The following is a 23,307-nucleotide window of genomic DNA, read 5'->3' on the forward strand; positions in this document are numbered from 1 at the left end:
TCTTTGCTGAATGCTAACTGCCAAAATCTAACTCTGTTGAATGGCCATTTCAGTGAATATTTTCCTACGGGAAAATCAATGCTTGGCTAACCTAAAACCTCAAAAAATTTAAAACTTTCCAAAGTGGTGGCTTCACACCCCCCACCTAGCCCCCCCATACATCCCGAACAAAATATACAACTCTGAGATCGCACTACAGTGGGGAAAAGGGCAAATTCCCAATGATGGCTAAGTGTTTTTTTCTCTAGGAAAAAATTCACTGAAATGGATGTTCAACAGAGTAAGATTTCAACACTTAGCTTACGGCAAAGAGCCATTCACTGAAAAGGGTTTTGCAGAACTAATATAGACCCATATATTTGTTCTGCTAAACTGCTTTTGATTAGCCTCAATATCCTGCATGCTTTCATTAGCTGCAGATGAATTGCCTTCATTATTCTATCACACAAAGAAAATAATTTTACTGGTATAATATATTTATTGGTAGGAAAATCTTGCATGCGTATGCATGTGTGGTTTATCTTACAACCCTACTGACTCCATTTGATGAGAAGCTGGAATAAAAGCCTCAAACTTTTAGTGCTGTTTATCATGAATGCAAAATATATTTGTGTTGAACCTGCAAAATGTGGTTGTGTTAATTTGTTTTTATATTTTTCATATTTTATTGATTGCAATTTTTAAATGCTTGACTATTATACACCAAATGCAAGGAAACAAGAAAAATGCAGTTTATTAAAATAAATATTCTAAAGGTGCACTGAAAAAAACAGCAATACAAATGTGCACCATAAATAAAAACATGATCTACTTAATGAAATAATTAACAAAATTGAAGAAACATTAATAAATACACAAATAAGTTATACTGGTACACTTACTTGCCTTGAAGGTCATATGTATAGAAATGACAGTACGGATCAGTACTACAAGCCGCCCTGCAGGAATCGCTGTTTGGAAAGCTTACAACCTGGTAGTCATACCCATAAAAATTTGTGCTATGGTACTCTGGCTGTATACACTCTGGAATAAAAAGAGATGAACTGCATGTTTTTGTAGCAGTGTAAGATTGTTCAGTTAATCTACAATGGCAAAATATTCAAATTCCGTTACCACTCAGTAGTCAACATGGAAGGCAGAATGTAATGGAAAGGAAAGAGAATTACTGCAATCATGGCCTGTAACATGAATGAACATCAATTTTTGTAAGTATATACAAGAAACTTTTCTACCTATCAGAGTTAACAGAAATTTGAATTATGTTGACTGTTCTTTATTATTTGGTAACGTTCTTAGGTCTTATAAAAGTTTGTTGTAATAGGTGACTCTAATATACTGTTCAGGTCAATAAGACAAAGCAAAATGCAAGTCATGGTTCTTGGTCATGGCTTCACCAGTAAAAGGTTATTTAATTCCTAGCAGTATGAGGTGAAAGAAATACAACACTAGTCTTATTCTCTTACTGTTTGAAACAGAAAGTAAATGTAAGTCCTGACCTAACCACATTCTCACTATATAAAAGACAACTCAGCCTCAAAGTTCATTAAATAATTTTTTTCAGAATTGAGTTTTCTTTCTTTCACTCTTTCGTTTTTTTATTTTTTGAAACGTATAGCTATATGCTATTTTTCAGTTCAGTAATATATAAGTTAGATGACATCAGAAAAGTTAGATGACATCAGAATCTTGATGCTGTAATAAGCACATACTGGTTACTTTTAACTATGCATGACAAACAAAAGTCATAAAAATGTTTTCTCCAATATTTCAGAAATGAGCCTTAAGTCTATGTTTTCCTCTATGTCCTCTTGGGTTTTCAAGGGAGTATTTTCTATTGTCATCTTTATCCTATAAAAAGTTGATTGGGCTGCAGCCCACCTATCCTGTTCGGATGAGCTGTGTCCCATTGACTGCTGTTCATTCAAGCCACAGCGCATATGGACACTAAACACATGACAGAGACTGATAACCCTAACCTATGAGATGCTTTTATTTGCAAAGATATACTATAGAAACTTCTGCGTTTTAGTAGCACAGAATCACTTTGTATCATGCATACTAGGTAGAACTGATATCCACAGGACAGTGTGCATATCGAGTTAAACTAGATATGATGAATTCCATAGCCTTCTGCATCATGGTTATAAAAAATTTTAGGGGATCTACTGAAATTTTGTGTGAATATTCCATCATGTACATTCAGCATACTGGACACAGTCCTAAATTGTATGTTGTAGCAAATAGAAGGGCATGTAGTGTTCCCCTGTAACCCCCAGGGCTTCTGCATTGGTAGTCCACAGGGTAGCACATTGGTGCTACATACAGTACACTGCAGTCTTGTCATATCAAGGCCCTGCTGGGCTCGAAGGGGATGAACTTCATTAACATGGGCTGACAGCTCTCCATCAACATCAGCTGCCAGACCATCATATGTGTGTCTGTATCTGACAATGAGGTATAGCATCTGAGTGTTTTGTCAGATTGCTCTTTACACCACATAGTGTGGATGAATATCAACCCCCATGTGATGTTTCCTTAAACTTTCTTTCTGGAGGAAATGCACACTACCTGATGAGCGAGTCTCTGTCCATGCCATTACCATACTTAAAGCTAGACCCCCATATACCACATCTCTCTCTGTCTAGTGAAAATATATTTATATTGCATATCTTATATAAGGTGCATGTCTTACATTACATTGATCTTTTTCAAATACATTTATATTTACATTAATCATGCAGTGGGCTTTTTAAACAAGCAAATCATCATCTTCATCATCATCATCACCCTTTTTCCCATTTTCTGCATGGGGTCTGGGTGTCGTGTCACTTGTCACCATTTCTCCCTATTCAATGCCACCCTCCTACCTCACACTTGACTGTTTCAGGTCTTCTCTCATACTGTCCATCCACCTCTTTGCTTGATGCCCTCATTTCCTCTTGCCCCCTTTCTGTCTGTCCCAAACTTTCTTCTCTAGATTGTGTTTTATTTCCTGCACATGTGCCTGAAGGACCATAATCTGTTCTCCTCGACCGTTTCTGCAATTGGAGCTACTTTGTCTTCTGCTCTTATGTCCTCATGTCTTTGTCTGTCCGACAGTGTGCATCCTATCACCCATCTCAGGCACCTCATCTCCATCGTCTCTAGCTTCCTCAGTTGCTCTGCTTTGACTGACCAGGTTTCTGTACCATACAGTTGTACTGGCTGCATCACTGTTTTGTACACTTGACATTTCAGCTTCTTTGACATTCTTCTGTCACATTACCCCCAAAATTCTGTGCCAGTTGGATGCAACCCCTCTGATTCTAGCTCTCACACACTTCCCTTTTCCTCAACCACCCCTCCCAAATACTTGAAGCTGTTAACCTGTTCCACTATGTTCTCCTCTATCTCAATTTTCAGCTTTTTCTGTGTCCCCAATTTGCTGACATTGCAACTGTCTTATCACTGTGTTATCTGTACTCAGTTTCATCCCATTTGCCTTCAATTTTGCATTCCATTCCCCTACCCTTTGCTGAAGTTCTTGCTCGAAGTCTGCCTGTTATGCAACATCATCAGCATACAGCAGCTTTGTTGATCTGTCCACTCCGACCTGTTTGCTAATGTTGTCCATCACCAGTATGAATAGCAGTGGGCTCAGAGATGAACCCTGATGCACACCCAGTCCCACTGGGAACCCCCCTGTATGACTGAACCCTGTTTGTACTTGAATCATTGAGTCATTGTACATAGCTTTCACAAATTCTACCAATGTTTCTGAGACTTCAAACCACCATAAGACTGCCCAACTCAGCTTTCTTGGAATCTTGTGTGATGGTATGAGATAGTACCACCTGTGCCAGAGAGAGTTGGGCAGTGCATGTGTAATATATGCCAGCATAGCTAGCTGGAGTTTTGTAAAGAATTATATGTCATTTATATATCACACTGATTTGTACAGATGCTTGCATTAAAAATGTTTCTGTAGAGCTGTTTGTGTTAAAAATGCATCAACAGTGGGCCTGCTGGACAGAAAAGAAATATACATGTATGTCAGACCGTATTATTGTAACTGATTAAATGTATATGTTTTAACAGAGAATACTGGAAGGGAAGGGGTTAAGCACCCCCAGCTAACCTTAAGAAAAATAGGTGGAAATTAAATGGGTTGGTTTAGGCCATAAAGATTTTATCTTACAGATCTGATCGCAGCCAGAGACAAAAGTGACTGGCAAGGTCAGACCACAAAATGGTTTCATTTGAAGTAAAAATAAAACCTGGACCCTACAGCTAAATCTGGAATATTCAGGGACTACACTAAGGCTAACGTCCTGCTAGTAAATGATAACCTGACAAAATTTCAAGCCCCAGTAAACCATGAGAACACTGCTGCCTATGCAAAACTGTTCACAGAAAACCTGTACAAGCATATTAATAGCTGCATAAAGGCAACTGTACCTACCAGGAATAAGTACAGAAGTAAATCAAAAAACAAGCCACCCTGGTGGAATAACAAAATCAATAGGCTGCATAACAGAAGGAAGAAAATCATGGCAAAAAATAGGAGGTGCAGCACCCAGCAGGATAAAATCACTCTCAACAAATTAAACAAACTCAGAGAACAGATAAAGTCTTCCAAAGCCAAGTTTGAGGTAACTTTGGCTTCCCAAGCCAAGGACAACCACAAAGCATTATTTAGCTATGTCCACAACCTTAAAGGTAATACACAATTGTGTGCAGAGCTCATTGTAAATGGAGCCATCTATACTGAGCCAGAAGATATAGCAAACCTCCTGGCTGATAAATTCAGCTCCAACTTTACCCCTCTCTCCCCTTCAACCTTCTCTCAGGAAATACCATCAAATATAACTCCCTCTACAATCAATAGGGAACAGATCCTTGATGCTCTCTCTAAGACCTAGATCACTACATAAATGGGCCCAGACAATTTCCCAGAGTGTCTTCTAAAGAGCATGAAACATGATCTGTCAGGGCCTCTGGAATTACTATTTAACTGTACCCCCAAAACAGGCTTTGTGCCTCATGAATGTAGAACAGCAACAGTCATCCCTCTGCACAAAGTGGACCATCTACAAACCCTGGAAATTACAGACCCATAAGTCTCACTAGTCTTATATTTATAGCCATGGAAAGAATTATCATGGAAATGATCAATAGAGATATAGTAAACCTCCAGACACTGGACCCAACCCAGTTTGGTTTCATCAAGGGCAGATCATGTCTACTCAACCTAATTGGCTTCTTTCAGAAGGTAACCAAAGCAATGGATGAGGGGAATATGGTTCACACTGTCTACCTTAACCTGGCCAAGGCATTTGACACAATATCCCACTCAGGCATTGTTGACAAACTCAAGAGGTTAGGTACAAACTCATATGTTACCTGGTGGATAGCCAACTGGTTCACAAACAGGACCCATGAAGTTAGAATTGAGGAATCCACCTGTAAAAAGAGGCCAGTCACAAGTGGAGTCCCTCAGGGATCAATTCTTGAACTGCCCCTTTTTGGGATTTACTTCTCTGAAGTCAAGGCCAATGTCAGTGGTCTCTGGCTGACTAAATTTTCATTTCAGATTATTGCAAATTAGCAGCTGTCATTGAATCCCACGCTGACACAAATGTTCTCCAGAAGGAGCTGACAAAGACAAACAATTGGTGTCAGAGCCATGGACTAAAGCTAAATGCCAGGAAATGCATAATAGTATCCTTTAGGAAGTCATCCACCCTGGTAACTATCATATTGACAACACACCCCTTAGAGCTGACCCAGTAGTCATGGACCTAGGGACACACATAGATAGTAATCTAGCATTTGACCATCACGTGCCTACAGTAGTGAGGAAATCATTCTATGCTGGGCAACTTATAAACAAAGGTATGGCATCTAAGTAAAAGGAAGTCATTGTGCCACTGTATTCAGCATTCATCAGATCTGTCATTGAGTACAATGCCCCCTTTGGTATGTACCTAACCAGGCATATCCAACAACTGGAATGTCCACAGAGGTTCCTCACTAAAAGAATACATGGTGGAAGTAAAATATCCTATGCAGATTGCCTCACGGTCCTATCTCTGTATTCTGTCTCTTACATGTTTTTGAGTGGAGATCTATGTCTGGCATACAGGACATTGTCAGACCCAAGTCTGACAGACCTCATGCATACCCACAAAACAAACAACACCAGAATTACCTGTTGGAAACACTTAAACTTTGCCTGTTATATAAATAGGATGTGCTGGAGAGAGAGGTATATATCTCGGACACTACCTCGTCTATGGAACAGGCTCCCCATCCATGTGAAGCAGAGTTCCTTCCTAACCCAATTCAAGTGCAACTTGGACAATTGGATGGGGAACAGGAATTTCATCCATGGTTTGGCACCTGTGTCTCAAATGGACCCAGACAACCTGTAAATGGTTCCTCTCCCAGGCCACTGCTTGTAAATGTTTCATTTCCCAAACCCCTGCTTACACTTATCAAGGCTATCAGAACTTGTCAGAGATTTGGGATGCATGGCTAGCTTTAAAAATGTCCTTCTGGTCATTAGGCTAGTAAATATCAATGAGCCTATGAACTTAAAACCAGAACTAGGAATCCTACTGTGTTGTCCTAAGTGGTAAATTAATTGCTACCCTGGAAGGATGGATGTTTTTGAAATTGGTTTATAGCTTCCAGATGCTGCAACAGATCTTAGCAAAGCTCTGGGTGTGTATTGTATAGCCCACTGGTTCATAGACAGGACACAGGAAGTTAGAATTGTGTAGTCCAGAGGTGATGTCATCCCATAACCAGGACTAAAATGATTTTTAGATATTAGTGAGAGATATGGCAGAACTCTCGCAGCACTCTTTTTTGGAACCTGACTAGAATAGTCCTCTCACACACAGAACACACATCACCTTGCCTTGTTGTAGTAAGTAACTTAACTAGGGAACTTTAATTATTTAATCAGTCAGGAAAATATAGTGAGATTAGTTAAGTATTGTTTTACTGCATCTGTGTGAATCTATCCATCTGTGTTATTTTGTATATCTCCTGCGACTGAACTATGGTATTTATTATAAACAGATATTCAGTACTCTCATGTTTTCTATTTCATTATTTATTATTAAATATTTCTTTAACTTTTATTGTGGTTGGTCTTTTATAGAAAATCTTAACTCTTAAGAGTGCTTATACTTATTTTAGTGACACTGTGGCTGCTCCTGAAAGCCTTTCTGCATTGGTCAAATTCTACCATTTGTATTAGTATTAATTTTACTCAGTATAGTTGGCTACCCTTGTAAGAGCCTTAGAGTAGCTGATGGGTGGCAGCATAACTATCTTATAGTTTGGGAAGAGGGGGCACAGCTGGTAAATCTGTGCCAGCCTTTCCCAGGTTTGTGTGTGAGTGTGTGTGTGTGTGTGTGTGTGTGTGTGTGTGTGTGTGTGTGTGTGTGTGTGTGTGTGCGTGCGTGTGTGCATGTGCGTGCGTGTGTGTGTGTGTGTGTGTGTGTGTGTGTGAGTGTGAAAATCAAATATCAAAGTATATATGTGTTAGCTACTTGGAACAGGGCACAGAGCTCCAAAATGGTCAATATGGAGTCTTGTTTGGGGCCTGAAGATACAGAGAGAGTCAAGCCCCAGGACTGGAGAGTGCATTCCCTGTGTGCTGTTAAAGGAAATTATGCTTGGTGCATAGAGATGCATCTGGAAATACTGGGTGTATCTATTTTTGTTCCAACTGAATGTCCCTCACTGGTGGCAGTGGTGAGGATTGAAGCTCCTTGATTACTGCCCAGAGTTGGGACTTTTACACCCTGTCATATGCTTCCTCCAAGTCCAGGAATGCCCAGTTTGACTCTTTCCTCATTTCTAACTTCTTCTCAAGTATCTGTCTCACTCCAAACATCAGGTTGGTTGTGCTGTATCTTAATCTCAATCTGAACTGCTTGTTTTCCACCTTACTTTCTATTACTCTGTGTATTCATTTATCAGTCACCCTCTCCACAACTTTCATACTGTGTGATAGGAGTTTGATGCCTCTGTACTGTCCATGGTTATGAATATCCCATTTGCTCTTGAACACTGGCACTAGTATGCTTATTTCCCAGTAATCTGGGATACATCTTTCTCTCCACACTGCTACTGGAGCTATTTCTCCCCATCTCACCCAACATCTTCATCATCTCTGCTGTAACATCGTCTGAGTCTGGTCCTTTCCCTGACTTCATTTTCCTTAGTGCTGTTCTTACTTCTATGGTGGGCTCCTCCTCTTCTCTCACTGTAGGCTGTGTCTAGGACAGTACATTTTCTGTGGGGTTTCTTCATTCAGAAGTTCTTGGAAGTACTCTCTTCATCTGCCTCTGATGTCATATGGACTGGTGAGCAGATGGTGACATCCTCATGAAGAGTCTGACTGTCTTCTTTATCCTTCTGTCTTTGCCTTGCAATCTAATAGAGTTTCTTTGTGCCATTCAATGTGTCACTTCCCAGAAGTTGGTAGAGTGACTGTGATGCCTTGTTCTTTGCTATTGCAACTCACCTCTTATTCTCTTTATTAGCCAACCAATATTCTATCCTAGCTTGGTCTATCTTTTTTATCTCCCATTTTTTTCCTGCACTCCTTTTTTTTTTTTGGTGACTTCTTGGACTTCTGCATTCCACCAGCAGCTTTCATTATGTACCATATTTCCATACCTGGCTCGGCCACATATCAATTCTGTAGACATTACACATTCTGTTTTGTGGCACTGCCATTCTTCTTCAATTCTACCTATTTGCTCTTGTTCTTGAGGTGCTGCCCTGAGTAATTCCTTGAACTGTTATGCTTTCTCTCTAGTCAACTTCCAGGTCTTCAGAATGATCTCTGTTGACCTTAGAGCCTTCTCTGACCACTGCTTGCAGCTGATTTTGGGCAACCAGTGGCTTATGCTGTGGGCTGACTGTTTCATGGCTGGTAACTTTACAATCGCTGATTCTACCCCAGTGTCCTTTCCTTACTAGAAGGAAGTCTTCCTGATTTGCATGTTGGCCACTTTTGCACGTGTTCTTGTGACTGTCTCTATTTCTGGGTCTTGTGTTGGTTATGATCAAGCCATTTGCCAGACAGAGGTCTAGAATGGCCTCTCCTCCTTTATTCCTATTGCCCCATCCATGTGGACCCAGGCAGTCCTCATATCTAGTTCTGTCTGTCCTGATACATGCATTCAGGTCACCCATTATCAACACCAATCCATGTTGCCCTGCCTTATTTAGTAGGCCCTGCAACTGCTGTCTGAATGAACTTTTTTCCTCACTGTCACAACCCTGCTGTGGAGCATAGGCTGAGATACTGCCCTATCATTAAGCTGGAGTCTGTCATGAATCTGTCACTAATTCTGATGACATACTTCACTGTCTTCTGACGCTTCACCCTCACCATGATTCCCACACCATTTCTAGCCTGTCCTCCTCCTACATAGAAGACTCTGGATTCCAAGCCATGTGGCTTTGCTGCACTGCACTGCCCTTCCACCTTGTCTCTTGGATACACAGGATATCCAGCCTCCTCACAGGTTCATAGGTTATAGGTTCATAGGTTAGTACTAGGCTAACTGCCCTTGTTGGCCATTTTAAGCCTAGCCAATTACCCCAACTGAGAATCAAACCCTGCACCATGTGTTTGTAAGGCAAACACCTTAACCATTATAGCAAACTCCCATCACCATCATGTCATTCACTTCCAAGCCTCCTGTCAGCGATCCTACATTGAGTGTAGTAATTCTTAGTTCATGTTTGGCAGGCTGCTTGGTATTACTTCTAGCTTTTGCTAAACAGAGGCATCCCAAGTAACTTAAGCTGGGCTGATGGATATCAGCTGGCAATAGCTTATTGAGCCAAGGAAGTTGGGCTTTACGGCAGATACACACTGGCCAATAGGGGCACATATGCCCCCCACCAGTAGCATGGGTCTGTGGTGTCGGTCAGAGTGGCTGCTCAACCCAGTTATCACCAGCAAATACAAGGTCAGAGTGGCTGCTCAACCCAGTTATCACCAGCAAATACACATGCCCATTTGGCAGCCTTAGACAGCATGACCAGATCACCTAGAGACATATTTTACACCATTGAGTGGCTAGCCCTGCTGCAGTGCACAGTCTGTGATCCAAGTTCTCCTATCTTGAGGATACTGTGCACCACAGCTGATGCCCAAAATGGTAGGTCTGTAAAAGTCTTCCTCCTACAGGGCACCATCTAGAGTCTACACTGCTGTCCATAGCTCCATTCTTAGGTGAGTTTGAGATATAAACACTCAGCATGTTTTTCAGAGGTTGGAGGAATTGTATGTCTCTTTATTCTCAGACTGACTGCATAGTTGTTTTTATATTATGTGCTCTTAAGACTGTGCTATTTGGACATGAGGAGAACATGCAAACTCCAGACAAGCATTGGTCGGTGGTCAGGATCAAACCCTGTACCTTTTGCATGTGAGGTGAAGACCTTATAGGTTCATAGACTAGTAGTAAGCTAACTGTCCTTGCAAGCCATTTTAAGCTTAGCCAATTATCCCTTGTGAGACTCAAACCCTGCACCTTGTGTTTGTAAGGCAAACATCTTAACCATTAGACCACCCACCTTAACCATTATACAAACAAACTTTATTGTTATAAATATAAACATACAACCAACACAGTTTTATGAGTACATCATATAAAAGCAACAAATATTCAGTCATCCAGAGCATTAGGGGATAAATAGTGATAAGAATTAAATCTGATTAAATGAGACATAAAAAAAAAAATATTTCAATAATCATTCCAGTCTTTCTTGGCATATTTCTTATAAATTAGATCACTGCTTGTAACAACAGTATATTTTTTGAGTCCAGTCTTCTGAGAAATCTTTTCAATATGTAAAGAAAAAAGCTATAAAGGGTTTTGCAATTCAAAGATAAAAATATGGGGGCAAGAACGAAGCTCACCAAGTAATTTAAGAAATGGCATTTTTTTTCTATCAAGTACTGGTGCTCTGAGGAGCTGTGCAGTCTGTTCTATAATCCATAGGCTAGAACTAAGCTAACTGCCCTCGTGGCCATTTTAAGAAGAGCCAATTATCCAACTTGAGAATCAAACACTGCACCTTGCGGTTGTAAGGTAAACATTGTAACCATTATGCTAACCCCCAGTTCTATTGCAATGTAGTCAGAAGGCTAGACAGCACCTTGCAATACACAAATGGACTGCATTAGTTTATTCAAATCACCAACACTCGTCTGTCATTTCTTCATTCCCTGGATTTTGACCAAGCTAGGGAATGCTATCAGAATATAGTAGTTATATTACTGTATAAATAGGAGAAGGAATGGCATTAATCCATATTATCCATAATAAGGTTATTATGCATTCCAAGTCTCTTGTAGAAAAACACCTGAGCTAACATCCCTTCTCATTTAAACTTTAATTCCACGAGTGTATCTACTACCTCTGCCTATGTACCCTGGTAAACAGATTTTAATATGCACATGGTGCTCACCATTACTGTGCTATTGCATTTGTTACCCTAAATCTGACTAAACAACTTAGTATAGAGTGACACCGTGACACCGTGTGGCATCTGTTTGAAACAGTATCTGACTGCTAGTGTTACAGCATAAGGACTTCAGCCAGCCAGCTTTGTATCTACACAAAGGATTTAACTTTATTGTTTCCACTATGCCAATGTGCAGTCTAATAAGTGTCATCTTTCATAGGTTAGTACTAGGCTAAGTGCTCTTGTGGGCCATTTTAAGCTTAGCCAATTACCCCATGCCAAAATCAAACCCTGCACCTTGTGTTTGTAAGGAGACACCTTAACCATTATGCCAATCTCCTACCTCAGATGTATGAGAACAATGACCTCCCATCAATTCTAATCCAATAATAGTTGCACACATTTTGTTAACGAGACTAGTATTTGTGATTTTGATTTTTCTTTTTCTAAGTAATGCTCTGAACCTCCTGAATCTCAGATTTTGATTGTCATCAGAGTGGCATGAGCAATTGATTGTGTTTAGGTACATAATCTCAATTTCAAGGAGCAGCTATAACAGATGACTTCTAATTCTTGTTCTTAAATATTGTCTACTGATTGCTGCCATGGGAGCAGTAATGTAGACTGGGAGATTACTAACTCACCTTTCAGCCGGTATCTTTTCCCGTAAGTCATATTACTTTGATTGGTTTAACATTCTGTTCTAATATTCTTGGTTAATAGTTCTACGCCCAAATAATTACAGTCTGATACTGTTATAAAAGGAAAAGAGTTGGCTAAAAAAGGTTATCGGCACAGATGTGACTGAAAGGAAGAATAACGGATCTGCTCATATTCAGAGAAAAACATGGCAAGAGACAAGCCCATGCATTCAGAAAGCATCATCTGCAGTGCTAACTGGACAGTACAGTACTGACTGATAGTACAGTGGTGATAATCTGCAATTCAGAGACATGATTAAAGGTGCACTGATGTACAGTCGTGATAATCTGCAATTCAGAGACATGATAAAGGTGCACTGATAATACAGTGGTGATAATGGATTAAAGGTGCACTGATATACAGTGGTGATAATCTGCAATTCAGAGACATGATTAAAGGTGCAATGATAATACAGTGGTGATAATCTGCAATTCAAAGACATGATAAAGGTGCAATGATAATACAGTGGTGATAATCGGCAAGTCAGACACAGGATTAAAGGTGCACTGATATACAGTGGTGATAATCTGCAATTCAGAGACATGATTAAAGGTGCACTGATGTACAGTGGTGATAATCTGCAATTCAGAGACATGATTAAAGGTGCTCTGATGTACAGTGGTGATAATCTGCAATTCAGAGACATGATTAAAGGTGCACTGATGTACAGTCGTGATAATCTGCAATTCAGAGACATGATAAAGGTGCAATGATAATACAGTGGTGATAATCGGCAAGTCAGACACAGGATTAAAGGTGCATTGATATACAGTGGTGATAATCTGCAATTCAGAGACATGATAAAGGTGCAGTGATATACAGTGCTGATAATCGGCAAATCAGAGACAGGATTAAAGTTGCACTGATATACAGTGGTGATAATCTGCAATTCAGAGACATGATTAAAGGTGCACTGATGTACAGTTGTGATAATCTGCAATTCAGAGACATGATAAAGGTGCAATGATAATACAGTGGTGATAATCGGCAAGTCAGACACAGGATTAAAGGTGCACTGATATACAGTGGTGATAATCTGCAATTCAGAGACATGATAAAGGTGCAGTGATATACAGTACTGATAATCTGCAAGTCAGAGACAGGATTAAAGTTGCACTGATATACAGTGGTGATAATCTGCAATTCAGAGACATGATTAAAGGTGCACTGATATACAGTGGTGATAATCTGCAATTCAGAGACATGATTAAAGGTGCACTGATATACAGTGGTGATAATCTGCAATTCAGAGGCATGATAAAGGTGCAGTGATATACAGTGCAAGTCAGAGACAGGATTAAAGTTGCACTGATATACAGTGGTGATAATCTGCAATTCAGAGACATGATTAAAGGTGCACTGATATACAGTGGTGATAATTGGCAATTCAGAGACATGATTAATAGTGTGCAGAGAAAAAGTGCATTAGCAGCTCATTATTATGTTTCTGAATTAAACACCAGTGCTGGTAGACTTAACTGCACCAGAATTTCCCATGCAAACTCATGCAACACAATTGCACAAACCCCTTCAAATATGTCCAGGTGCGTGCATGCACACACACACACACACACACACACACACACACACACACACACACACACACACACACACACACACACACACACACACACACACACACACATATACACACAAGTTCTTCACATATTCACACAGACATCAGACAGCCACAAACATGCCTGTGCAAACATTTCTCTCATACACACACATGCACACACATACTGACATCCACAAACACAAACACTCATGGATGTTTTTTGCAGTCCACACCTGTAGGGCCCCTAACAACTCCAGTTCTTCATATGAAGTGTACAAAGAGTGCAGTACTGTTATTCTCTGAAACATTCAACCATGCTATTCAGGGGTCAGCAATACTTTTAACAGGAATGGTACATGGTCTGAAACATTCAACCATGCTATTCAGGGGTCAGCAATACTTTTAACAGGAATGGTACATGGCTAACTGGCATTAGCCAGTCCTGTAGACTGTTGTATTTGCATGTGGCTTCACCAGCAAGACAATTGTCTGGAGTAAAGACCGATTTCTTCATACCACTGTATTCAGTTGTCCGTTAATGTCTCAGGCATAAAACATTGTGAAAACCAGTAGTCATCAGGTTAGCACAGCTCATTATGCCTGAATCCCTGGGGAGAAGTGCTGCACAGAGTTTATCGTTATATAAATAGAGATTTCTGGACAGGTTCACCAAGCAAAGAATCATTGGTAAATGATGTTGTTGTTGTTGTGTCTTTCGGCTTTTCCCGGTTAGGGATCACCACAGCGGAACTCCGGTCCGCTAATGACTGCAGTAGATTTTTACGTGCCAAGTTGCCGGCCCTGACGCACAACCTTCAATGAAGGTACGCCCATTCACGCATGTCTACATGCAGAAGACGCTCTAGCTTAGAATCAAACAGGACACCGTCTTACTGTGAGGCGACAACGCTACCGCAGCACCACCACCGTGGTACTAATCATCGGTAAATGATGATGAGACTAAATTATGTTAAATTGGAACTGGGATTCACACAGGGTTCAGAGCATTGATAAAAAGACAGCTAATACATCTGCAACAAGCACAGATAGTAAGCTGGATAACAGACAACGATGATGGATGACCCTGAATATCTAATCAGAGCCTAATTAGGCCCAGCCCCCCCCATACATCTGCAACAAGCACAGATAGTAAGCTGGATAACAGACAACGGTGATGGATGACCCTGAATATCTAATCAGAGCCTAATTAGGCCCAGCCTCCCCATACCTGCACTTTAAGAGATTGTGCTGTTTCTTGGTGGTGATTTAAGTGGTAATTTTGTTCTAAATGTTGAAATAGTATATCTGCATAAATGTTTGATTCCAGCTGAATTATAGAAATGGGGCAATAATTGTTAGGTTGTAGCTTATATTTTCTTGGCTCTGGGAACAATGCAGCTTTAGTTAAACTGGAATAGATTGGAAAATAAGGTTTTCAACTTCCAAAAAGAGGTTTATTACAGTTCACAGGGGGTTGTCATAACAGGTATGGCATTTACCTCACAGACACAAGGTAGAGGCTTAGTTCTCACCTTTGAAAGGAAATTGGATAGGCTTAAAATTGCCTATAAGGAAAGCTGGCCCATGAATCCACATATGACTTCAACAAAGTCGTATGGTCTTCATGAAGACATGCTATCAGTTGTTAATATAACAAAATTAATATGGGTAGCATTTGCCTATCATTCGGGCTAACACTATTCAAACTAAGATCTTTAAGAAATGTTGTAATAGGTTCCAAATGAGGATAGCTATATTCTGTAGCTGTGATTTAATTAAAGTGCAATCCATCACACGTTACTAGTGTAATCCTTTAGCCACTGATATATTTGCCTCTTTCTGGATACCTTCTTGTAAGAAATTATTATTCTACCTTTTCTAAACGTGTTCAGACAAAAGACTGTCCTCTGCTTAGTCACCCTGAAAAATAATGGTATTTGTACATTTTTGTTTAGATGTTAATTCTATATTCTTTATCTCATTCCTTAGACAGCTGTATTAACTTTTTAGATTGACTATTATTTTTTTTTAATCCTTATTACCATTTCTTTGTTGAGTTTTCTTTTAATGTATTTCCAGTTTGCAAAAATTCTAACTTCCTCTGGACAAACTCTTCCCAAAAAACAGTTAACTGGTGTACTATTTTTTACATTTAAGAATTAAAAGATCCAATTTCCTTGTTTTTAACCCTTTTACTGTTTTATGCCACCTGATGTCTGGAAGGGGGGAGATTTCCATGCTAAAATCAATAATCATGAATCTCGTGATTGAGAAACCAACCATAAATCTAATCTACTAGCTCTAATCTTATAATATCTAGTGGTAAGATATAATGTTCTATAGTTATCAAACAGATCAAATTCTTCCAACCCCCAAATACATTCTTCATGATTTGGTAATCTAATTGTCTCTACTGGCAGCCTGTCAATCCATGTATCCATGACATTATTAAAGTCTCCTCCCACTGACAACTGATATTAACTGACACTGACATCTCGGTATCCTGAATAAATGATCTAATAAAATGTTAGTACTGTCTGTACTAAGTTAATAAAAAAAATCCCATCTTTATCAAACAATGACTTCAGTTTTATCTAGTAAATGGATCTTCATATTAAAGTACCACTCTTTTTTGTAGATTTTCAACAGCCAGCTAGACAAAACCATTTAATTTACTTAAAACCCAACCCACCTATGTCTTTTTCTAAACCTTGTTTCATGTAGAAATAATATTTTAGAATAGAATTATATTGATTAGCTGATGTAGTACTATTGTGGCCTTAATGTGTGTGAATGAATATACTTTTAATGTTGCAAGATAGACATCCAATTCCAATTAAATGTTTATCATCATTTGTATTTATCATTGTTACATTTTATGTTACGTGGCAACCAAATTATTTTTATCACACAAAGAAACTGGAGATGTGTGAATCATCCAAATTAACTTGCGCAAAAGACTTACTGAATAAGAAACATAACACTACTTTTACTGTATTCCCTTCACCAAGCAGTCAACAAAGGCAAATTGGCCATTGAACTCTGATCTTATTGGCTAAGAATTAAAATAACCCACCATTACTTTTTGTAGACAGCCTATATAATGTCAGCGAAACACAAAACAGAAAGAAAAACAAATAGACAATTAGGGCTATTTAATATTCAAACTTAATGATCAACACTGTTTATATCAAAATGATCTGAATGGCACCTTACTATAACTAAAATATGAATATTTATATGTAATATTATATAAACATATAGTGTTTGAAATAATTTCCCAGTATGGCATACTGCTTACCGAACAGAGACTATAAATCATGCAGTATATCACGCATCTCTATATGTGCAGAGCAGTGCAGAAGAAAAGAACCCATTACCAAAGCCATGCATTACTGACATCAAAATATGTTTACTAAAATAAATATCTTTACCTGTAGTCACGACTGCAGGGGCTGCTGTTAATTAAACAAATAAGGTTCACATTAGTGCTGATTGCTGATTGTTCATCATCTCTAGAAATGCAAGGTGACTAACATTGCATTAGCATAACAACAGTATGTAACAGTGAACCATATACAATGTTAGGGCACAAAGCCAGCGTAAGAGGATTGTGGACATCAATAGCAACTGTGATTAAATGTAGAAACTTATTAAACTCCAGTGACTTCAAAATCAACCTTACTGCCTATTTCTTTTACCGTAATAATTGTTAGACTGGATCACAGTCAGGAACTAAGCTAAAAATTCAGTCAATGTCTGGACCATGTTGTCCTGGAAGTTGTGTATCTGCACAAAACCACAATATTCACGGTCATTAATTAAGTTTTAAATTCAGTTAATGTCTGAAACATGAAATGCTGGAAGCTGTGTTATCTAGCACACTATATGGAGTAAACCCTCCCTTCCTCACACACACACACACACACACACACACACACACACACACACACACACACACACACACACACACACACACACACACACACACACACACACACATCAAACGTATAGTTATATGCCTTCGTGTACTAGTCAAAGGTCACTGTAAATTAAACAAAACACAAAAATACAGCACATAGATTGATTGGTAAACTATGTTAGAACTGCATGTCGGACTAATTTAGTATAAATCATAAAACACTAATGTTAAAACTCAGTGTTTGCAGGGATGCCCAAGGAACAAGATAAGGAATCACTACTCACCCTGCTCTCAAGTAAAATGCTGTCTTATTTAGATTCTTCCTGTAAAACAGGGTAATTTGCAGTCTACAAATGAGGTCTGGCAACAAACAAAATTGTTCCAGGACATCCTCGAGAGGGGTTAGATTGATATATTAGTGGGAATATGTGCATTGGGGAGAGGAAAGGGTTAAAGGGAGGGAGGGATGATTAGGAGGAAATGAGGTAAGGGTGGGGAGGGGCTTAAGGAGTTTAGACAAGTGTAGCTGGGTAAGTAAGCACATTTTGGCATGAACTTGCTAAGGCCAGTGTACGTCCGAGATGACCTGCGGGTGTTCCTGAAAGGCAGTGGGCCTCAGGATCCAGGCTGGTGACAGGTGGTTTGTATATGGAACACAGTATAAGTAAGTAGGAATAATATCTAGAGTATATTTACATACATTTAGGCTGTTTAGGTCTCAGGTGTCAGGGGGAGTATTCTTTAGGGAAGATATGCATAATTCTATTAAGGGCAGAAAGAAAAAGCGCTAGGTATGGAGGATGTAGGCTTAATGTAATTGGAAACTGGATCAGTACAGGTGCTTCAGTTTCGGTTGGAAATAGTGGGAGATTCCTGTAGATTCGAATTTATAAAAAGGGAGATCTTAAACAAGAATTATGCTGCAAAGGAGAGAATTCTGCACATGATTGTGAGTATTAAAGAAGTGTACAGCATCTAAAACCCTAGATACGCCAACAATATATGTACAACTTGGAAGTAGTAAATAGTTTACAAATAATTTGTGTGTAGACGGTTATACAGAGAATGTGAATTGTTTACTTAGTTGCACCACATGTACAATGTTTACATTGAATAGACTCTTAGGACGCCAAACACAAGAGTATTATAACACTTGTCATGCATTAAGAGAACAGCTGCTAATAATTCCTTAGCAAAGCGTGTGCTTGAAGTGGCCGAGAATCATCTATTTATGTTATGGTGATGCAGTTGATTTTAACATCACCAACAAGAAGTGATATTTCAGTGTTATAGAATATAAAGAATCTAAGTGGATTACATTAACGAGTATTGCAAATTCTCCAGAACTGAAATAATATTAAATAATATATAATAATACCCTAATATTGGGTGATTTCAATTACCCAAACATTAACTAGGAGAACTATTTCAAGTACTAAGTCCCTTGCCCAAAGCTTCTTAGAATTTATAAACTCGGACCCTTGGATCAACTGGTCAACACCCCTACCAGAGGTGACAATGTATTGGACCTGGTCATCACCAACATGGGCGACCGGTGTTCTACACCGGAGGTCAACCTCTTGCTGGTTAGATCAGACCATAGACTAATCACTCTGGATATCCACATTCCACCCCCAATCAAGGAAACCACCATGAAAAACTTTTCAAAAGCAAACTTCACGTTACTTAAAACCGAGGTGGAAAGGTTCACAGCCCCCATGCTAAAGGACAACGCTGTCCAAGCTGCTGAATCCCTTACAAAGGCACTCTATGAGCACCTGCAAGAATGCATGGATCTTGCTATCCCAAGCAAAACCAAGACTCACTCCTCCAAGAAAAGGAAACCAGTCTGGTGGACCCCTGCCATAAACAAGCTATACAATAGGAGGAGGAAACTAGTGCAGAAAAGAGTAAAATCCCAAGAAGTGCAGACATCTCTGATCAGTATCAGCAAGAAACTACAATCCCTCATAAAATCATCCAAGGCTAGCTTCAAAAGAAAAATTGCCAAGGACTCCAAAGATAACCACAAAGCGTTCTTTAGCTATGGCAAGAATGTGGAAACTCTCAGATCTGCTCTGAGTTAGTTCAGAATGGCACAAAATATACTGAACTGACTGATATTGCCAACATTTTGGCAGACAGGTTTAGTGCAAACATCACTCTGCTCTCAACCCCTAAAGGGCCCTTAACCATACCAGAAAAATAGAGAGTTCTGGCAATCATTGACACACAGGTTAAAACAGCCCTATCCAAAGCCAAAAACACAGCTTCAATTGGACCAGACGGTGTCCCAGGCTGTCTTACATGAACTCCAAAATGAACTAACTCTCACCTAAACAAATTGTTCAAACTCAGCCTCTCTACAGGCTATGTACCCATAGAGTGGCACACAGCAACAATTATCCCATTCCACAAAGGTGGAGCCACAACAGATCCTGGGAACTATCACCCTATAAGCCTGACTAGTCTGGTCTGCAAGGCTATGGAGCGCATCATCATGGAACTCATTAACAGAGACATTGGGAACCTCCAAACATTGGACCCTACCCAGTTTGACTTTGTTAAGGGCAGATCATGCCTCCTAAACCTGGTGGACTTCTTTGAGACAGTTACCAAGGCTTTAGATAAGGGAAAGGAGGTCCACACAGCCTACCTAGACCTCGCAAAGGCTTTCAACACCATTCCCCATTCTGGTATTATAGACAAGCTCACCAGCCTAAACATAAACCCCTACGTCATGACATGGGTTGCCAATTGGCTCATGGCTAGAACCCACATGGCGAGAGTTGCAGGCTCTAGATCTGACTCTAAACCGGTTACAAGTGGCATCCCACAGGGCTCAGTCCTGGGACCCCTGCTGTTCGGTATATACCTCTCAGAGGTACAGGCAAGCACAGGAGGACTATGGCTGACCAAGTTCGCAGACGACTGCAAACTGGGAGCCATAATTGACTCTCTGGCTAATACAGACATCCTCCAGAAGGGTCTCACTGAGACAGATACCTGGCATCAAAATCATGGCCTCAAATTAAATGCCAAAAAGTGCATAGTCATCCCCTTTGGAAAAAACAAAGTACCTGCGAACTACCACATACGTGGTAGTCCCCTAAATACAGAAAATGAAATAAGGGATCTGGGGACCCAAGTAGATAGTAATCTCTCCTTTAATAATCCTATTGCCAAGGTGGTTAGAAAATCCTTTATGTGGCCCATCTAATCACAAAAGGGTTTGCATCTAGAACAAAAGAGGTTATTGTGCCCGTCTACTCATCACTCATCAGACCAATCATAGAGTACAACGCCCCATTTGGGATGTACTTTACAAGACACCTGCAACAGCTGGAAAGACCACAGAAGTACCTCACCAAGAGGATTACTGGCCTCAAACAGATGCCCTATGCAGCCCGACTAAAGAAACTCCAGCTGTACTCGGTTGCATACCGCCTACTCGGAGGTGATCTCTGCCTGACATACAAGGCCATGTCCAACCCAGAATTGATGGACATACTCCACCTAAAAAAAAACAAATCCCCGAGAGCCACACGCTCTAGGGATCGAAACCTCACCATAACGATAAATAGGACTTGCTGGAGGGATAGATTCATATCCCAGAGACTCCCCATGCTTTAGAACAGGATTCCAATATACATTAGGCAGAGCTCCTCACTAACACTCTTCAAGAGAAACCTTGACGAGTGGATGGGAAACAGAAAATTTACCCCGGGGATCACTGCAGTGGCTCTGCTGCACAGAGGCACAGGGAACTAATGGCTCTACTGGACAAAGGCACAAGGAACTAATCTAAGGGGGCGGCGAAAGCCAACACATTCTGGCTAGGCTTACATATGCCCTCGGGCAGATAGCCTAGTACTTACCTATGAACCTATGAACCTAAATGACAGTGTAGGCACTAAACCTGTTTTAAAACAACATTCTTTAAGAATTAAATTGTTAATTTTAATCACGTGTCTAATTGCTTGTGACTGCCCATTAGTGAGTGCTCGTGGATCTGGTTGGTGCTATCGTTAGAGAGAGAGAGAACTTAAACTTCAGATTTTAGAGTTACCATTGTTAGCACTTGAGGAGATATCGTGTCTTTCATTCATTATTGGATCTTGGGTCTTGTGGAGGTCGGGGACTGGAAGCAGTGGAGATGGCCGTTTTTGCGGGCTTTGAGTTCAGTGGGGGTTGAGGTTGCTACCGCGCATGCGAGGTGCAGCTTTGTCAAAAAAAAAAAAAAAAAAAAGTAAAAAGTAAATGCTGAGTGTCCTCTTTTCACCTCCTGAGTGGGTGCTAGATGAACTGACTTGGTGCAGGTGATGATGGGTGGCTGGGTTCCTGGATGACTGGAGTACAGAGGGTGTGCTTCCTAGGGCAGTCGTTGGCTTGTGGGCTTGTCTCGTGTCAAGGTAACGCTGTGTGTCTGCAACAAAGCATAATTTTCATGGTTTACATTCGTGGGCAGATGGTGGTTTGACTAGGCATGTAAGTGTAACAGCCTTATAAGACAAATGTCTAAGTGCATGTAAACTACCAAGGGGCTTAGATGACAAACAAACTAAATGCAACAAGCGGTGTTACCTACTGAAATAACTGCATTAGTCATTGTCACTGAGTCTCCGAGACTGACAATACCATTTTGGTAATAGCTTGGTTGAATGGTGCTCTGTTTTATCATGCGGCTATTGAAGGGTTGCATTTTCCATTAGATGCATGTGGTATGTTCTTTTACTGGTTAGGGCCAGGTACAAGCAGCTTTGCAGCTCAGTCAAAAAAAATGTAGTTCATTATGCACGTGATAAATGTATAGGGCGGGAGGCTAGGGGGAGGGTTGAGTGATCAGCTAGCAAACACATGGCTCAGCTCTTCACTGATTCCTTTCCCTTTATCATGAGGCTGTTGCTCCTTAAAACTTAGTGATTCTCTAGTGACTGACAAGGATGATCTGAGGAGTGAGGGCAACATGTGGCAATATGCATTGAGTTGTTCATTATTATCACTCACAACGTTTTGTAGGAAAACCAGCCTTTTTTTTTTTTTTTTTTATGATGAGTCTGAGTTAAGCAAGGTAAGACTGTCCGACATGTACTGTTATGGGGAAGGATAAAGAGAAAACTTTCTTCCAGTTATTTTCAACTTTCTCAGTTTATAAGAGCAAGAAATGAAAATTGGTCCTATTTCTGGACTTTTGCACCAGTTTTATTTATGGCTTTGTCCAGATTCCTTGATAGCATGAGTGGCATGCATGCCTATTTCTTGGAGGGCATAGTCCTACAGCTGCTGTCACTGCACTGAGTTGTTGAGTTTACATGCATGCACGGCTATCTTCCAAGTTGTGCAGGTGGGGATGAGATCCATTTAAAAAAAAAATCGAAACTGGGGAGGGGGGTGGGCAGGAAGGTGAGAGGGCTGACTTGCTGGGCCATGGACATTTGGGCCTGTGCTTGGATGCCTTGATGTAGCTAGGTGTCTTGTAAGTGGTAACACCAGTTAACTGTTTGCTTCTTAAAGTGGTAAAGAGCAATAGCTTAGATATTGTCCCTATATTATGTAGTTGGCCACGTTTTATTTACAGCCTTGTTGGAAGTTTGCCTTGGTGAAATCAAGGGGGGTGACAGGCATGCATTTTGGA

General features: G+C 40.2%; 1 long non-coding RNA gene across 1 annotated transcript in view; it reads right to left on the reverse strand.

Annotated features, from left to right (window-relative positions):
* Window positions 1-887: 887 nt before the first annotated feature.
* Window positions 888-23,307, reverse strand: part of LOC122794806 — a 110,139-nt gene continuing 87,719 nt past the window's right edge. Inside the window, exons 2-3 of the long non-coding RNA XR_006363707.1 lie at window positions 17,185-17,208; window positions 888-1,023 (exon numbers count right to left, since the gene is read on the reverse strand). This is a non-coding gene — a long non-coding RNA (uncharacterized LOC122794806). The remainder of the gene's footprint in view (window positions 1,024-17,184; window positions 17,209-23,307) is intronic.

The sequence above is a fragment of the Protopterus annectens genome, chromosome 2.part1, assembly GCF_019279795.1.
Source record: "Protopterus annectens isolate FY-2018-M chromosome 2.part1, PAN1.0, whole genome shotgun sequence".
Classification (NCBI taxonomy): Eukaryota; Metazoa; Chordata; order Ceratodontiformes; family Protopteridae; genus Protopterus; species Protopterus annectens.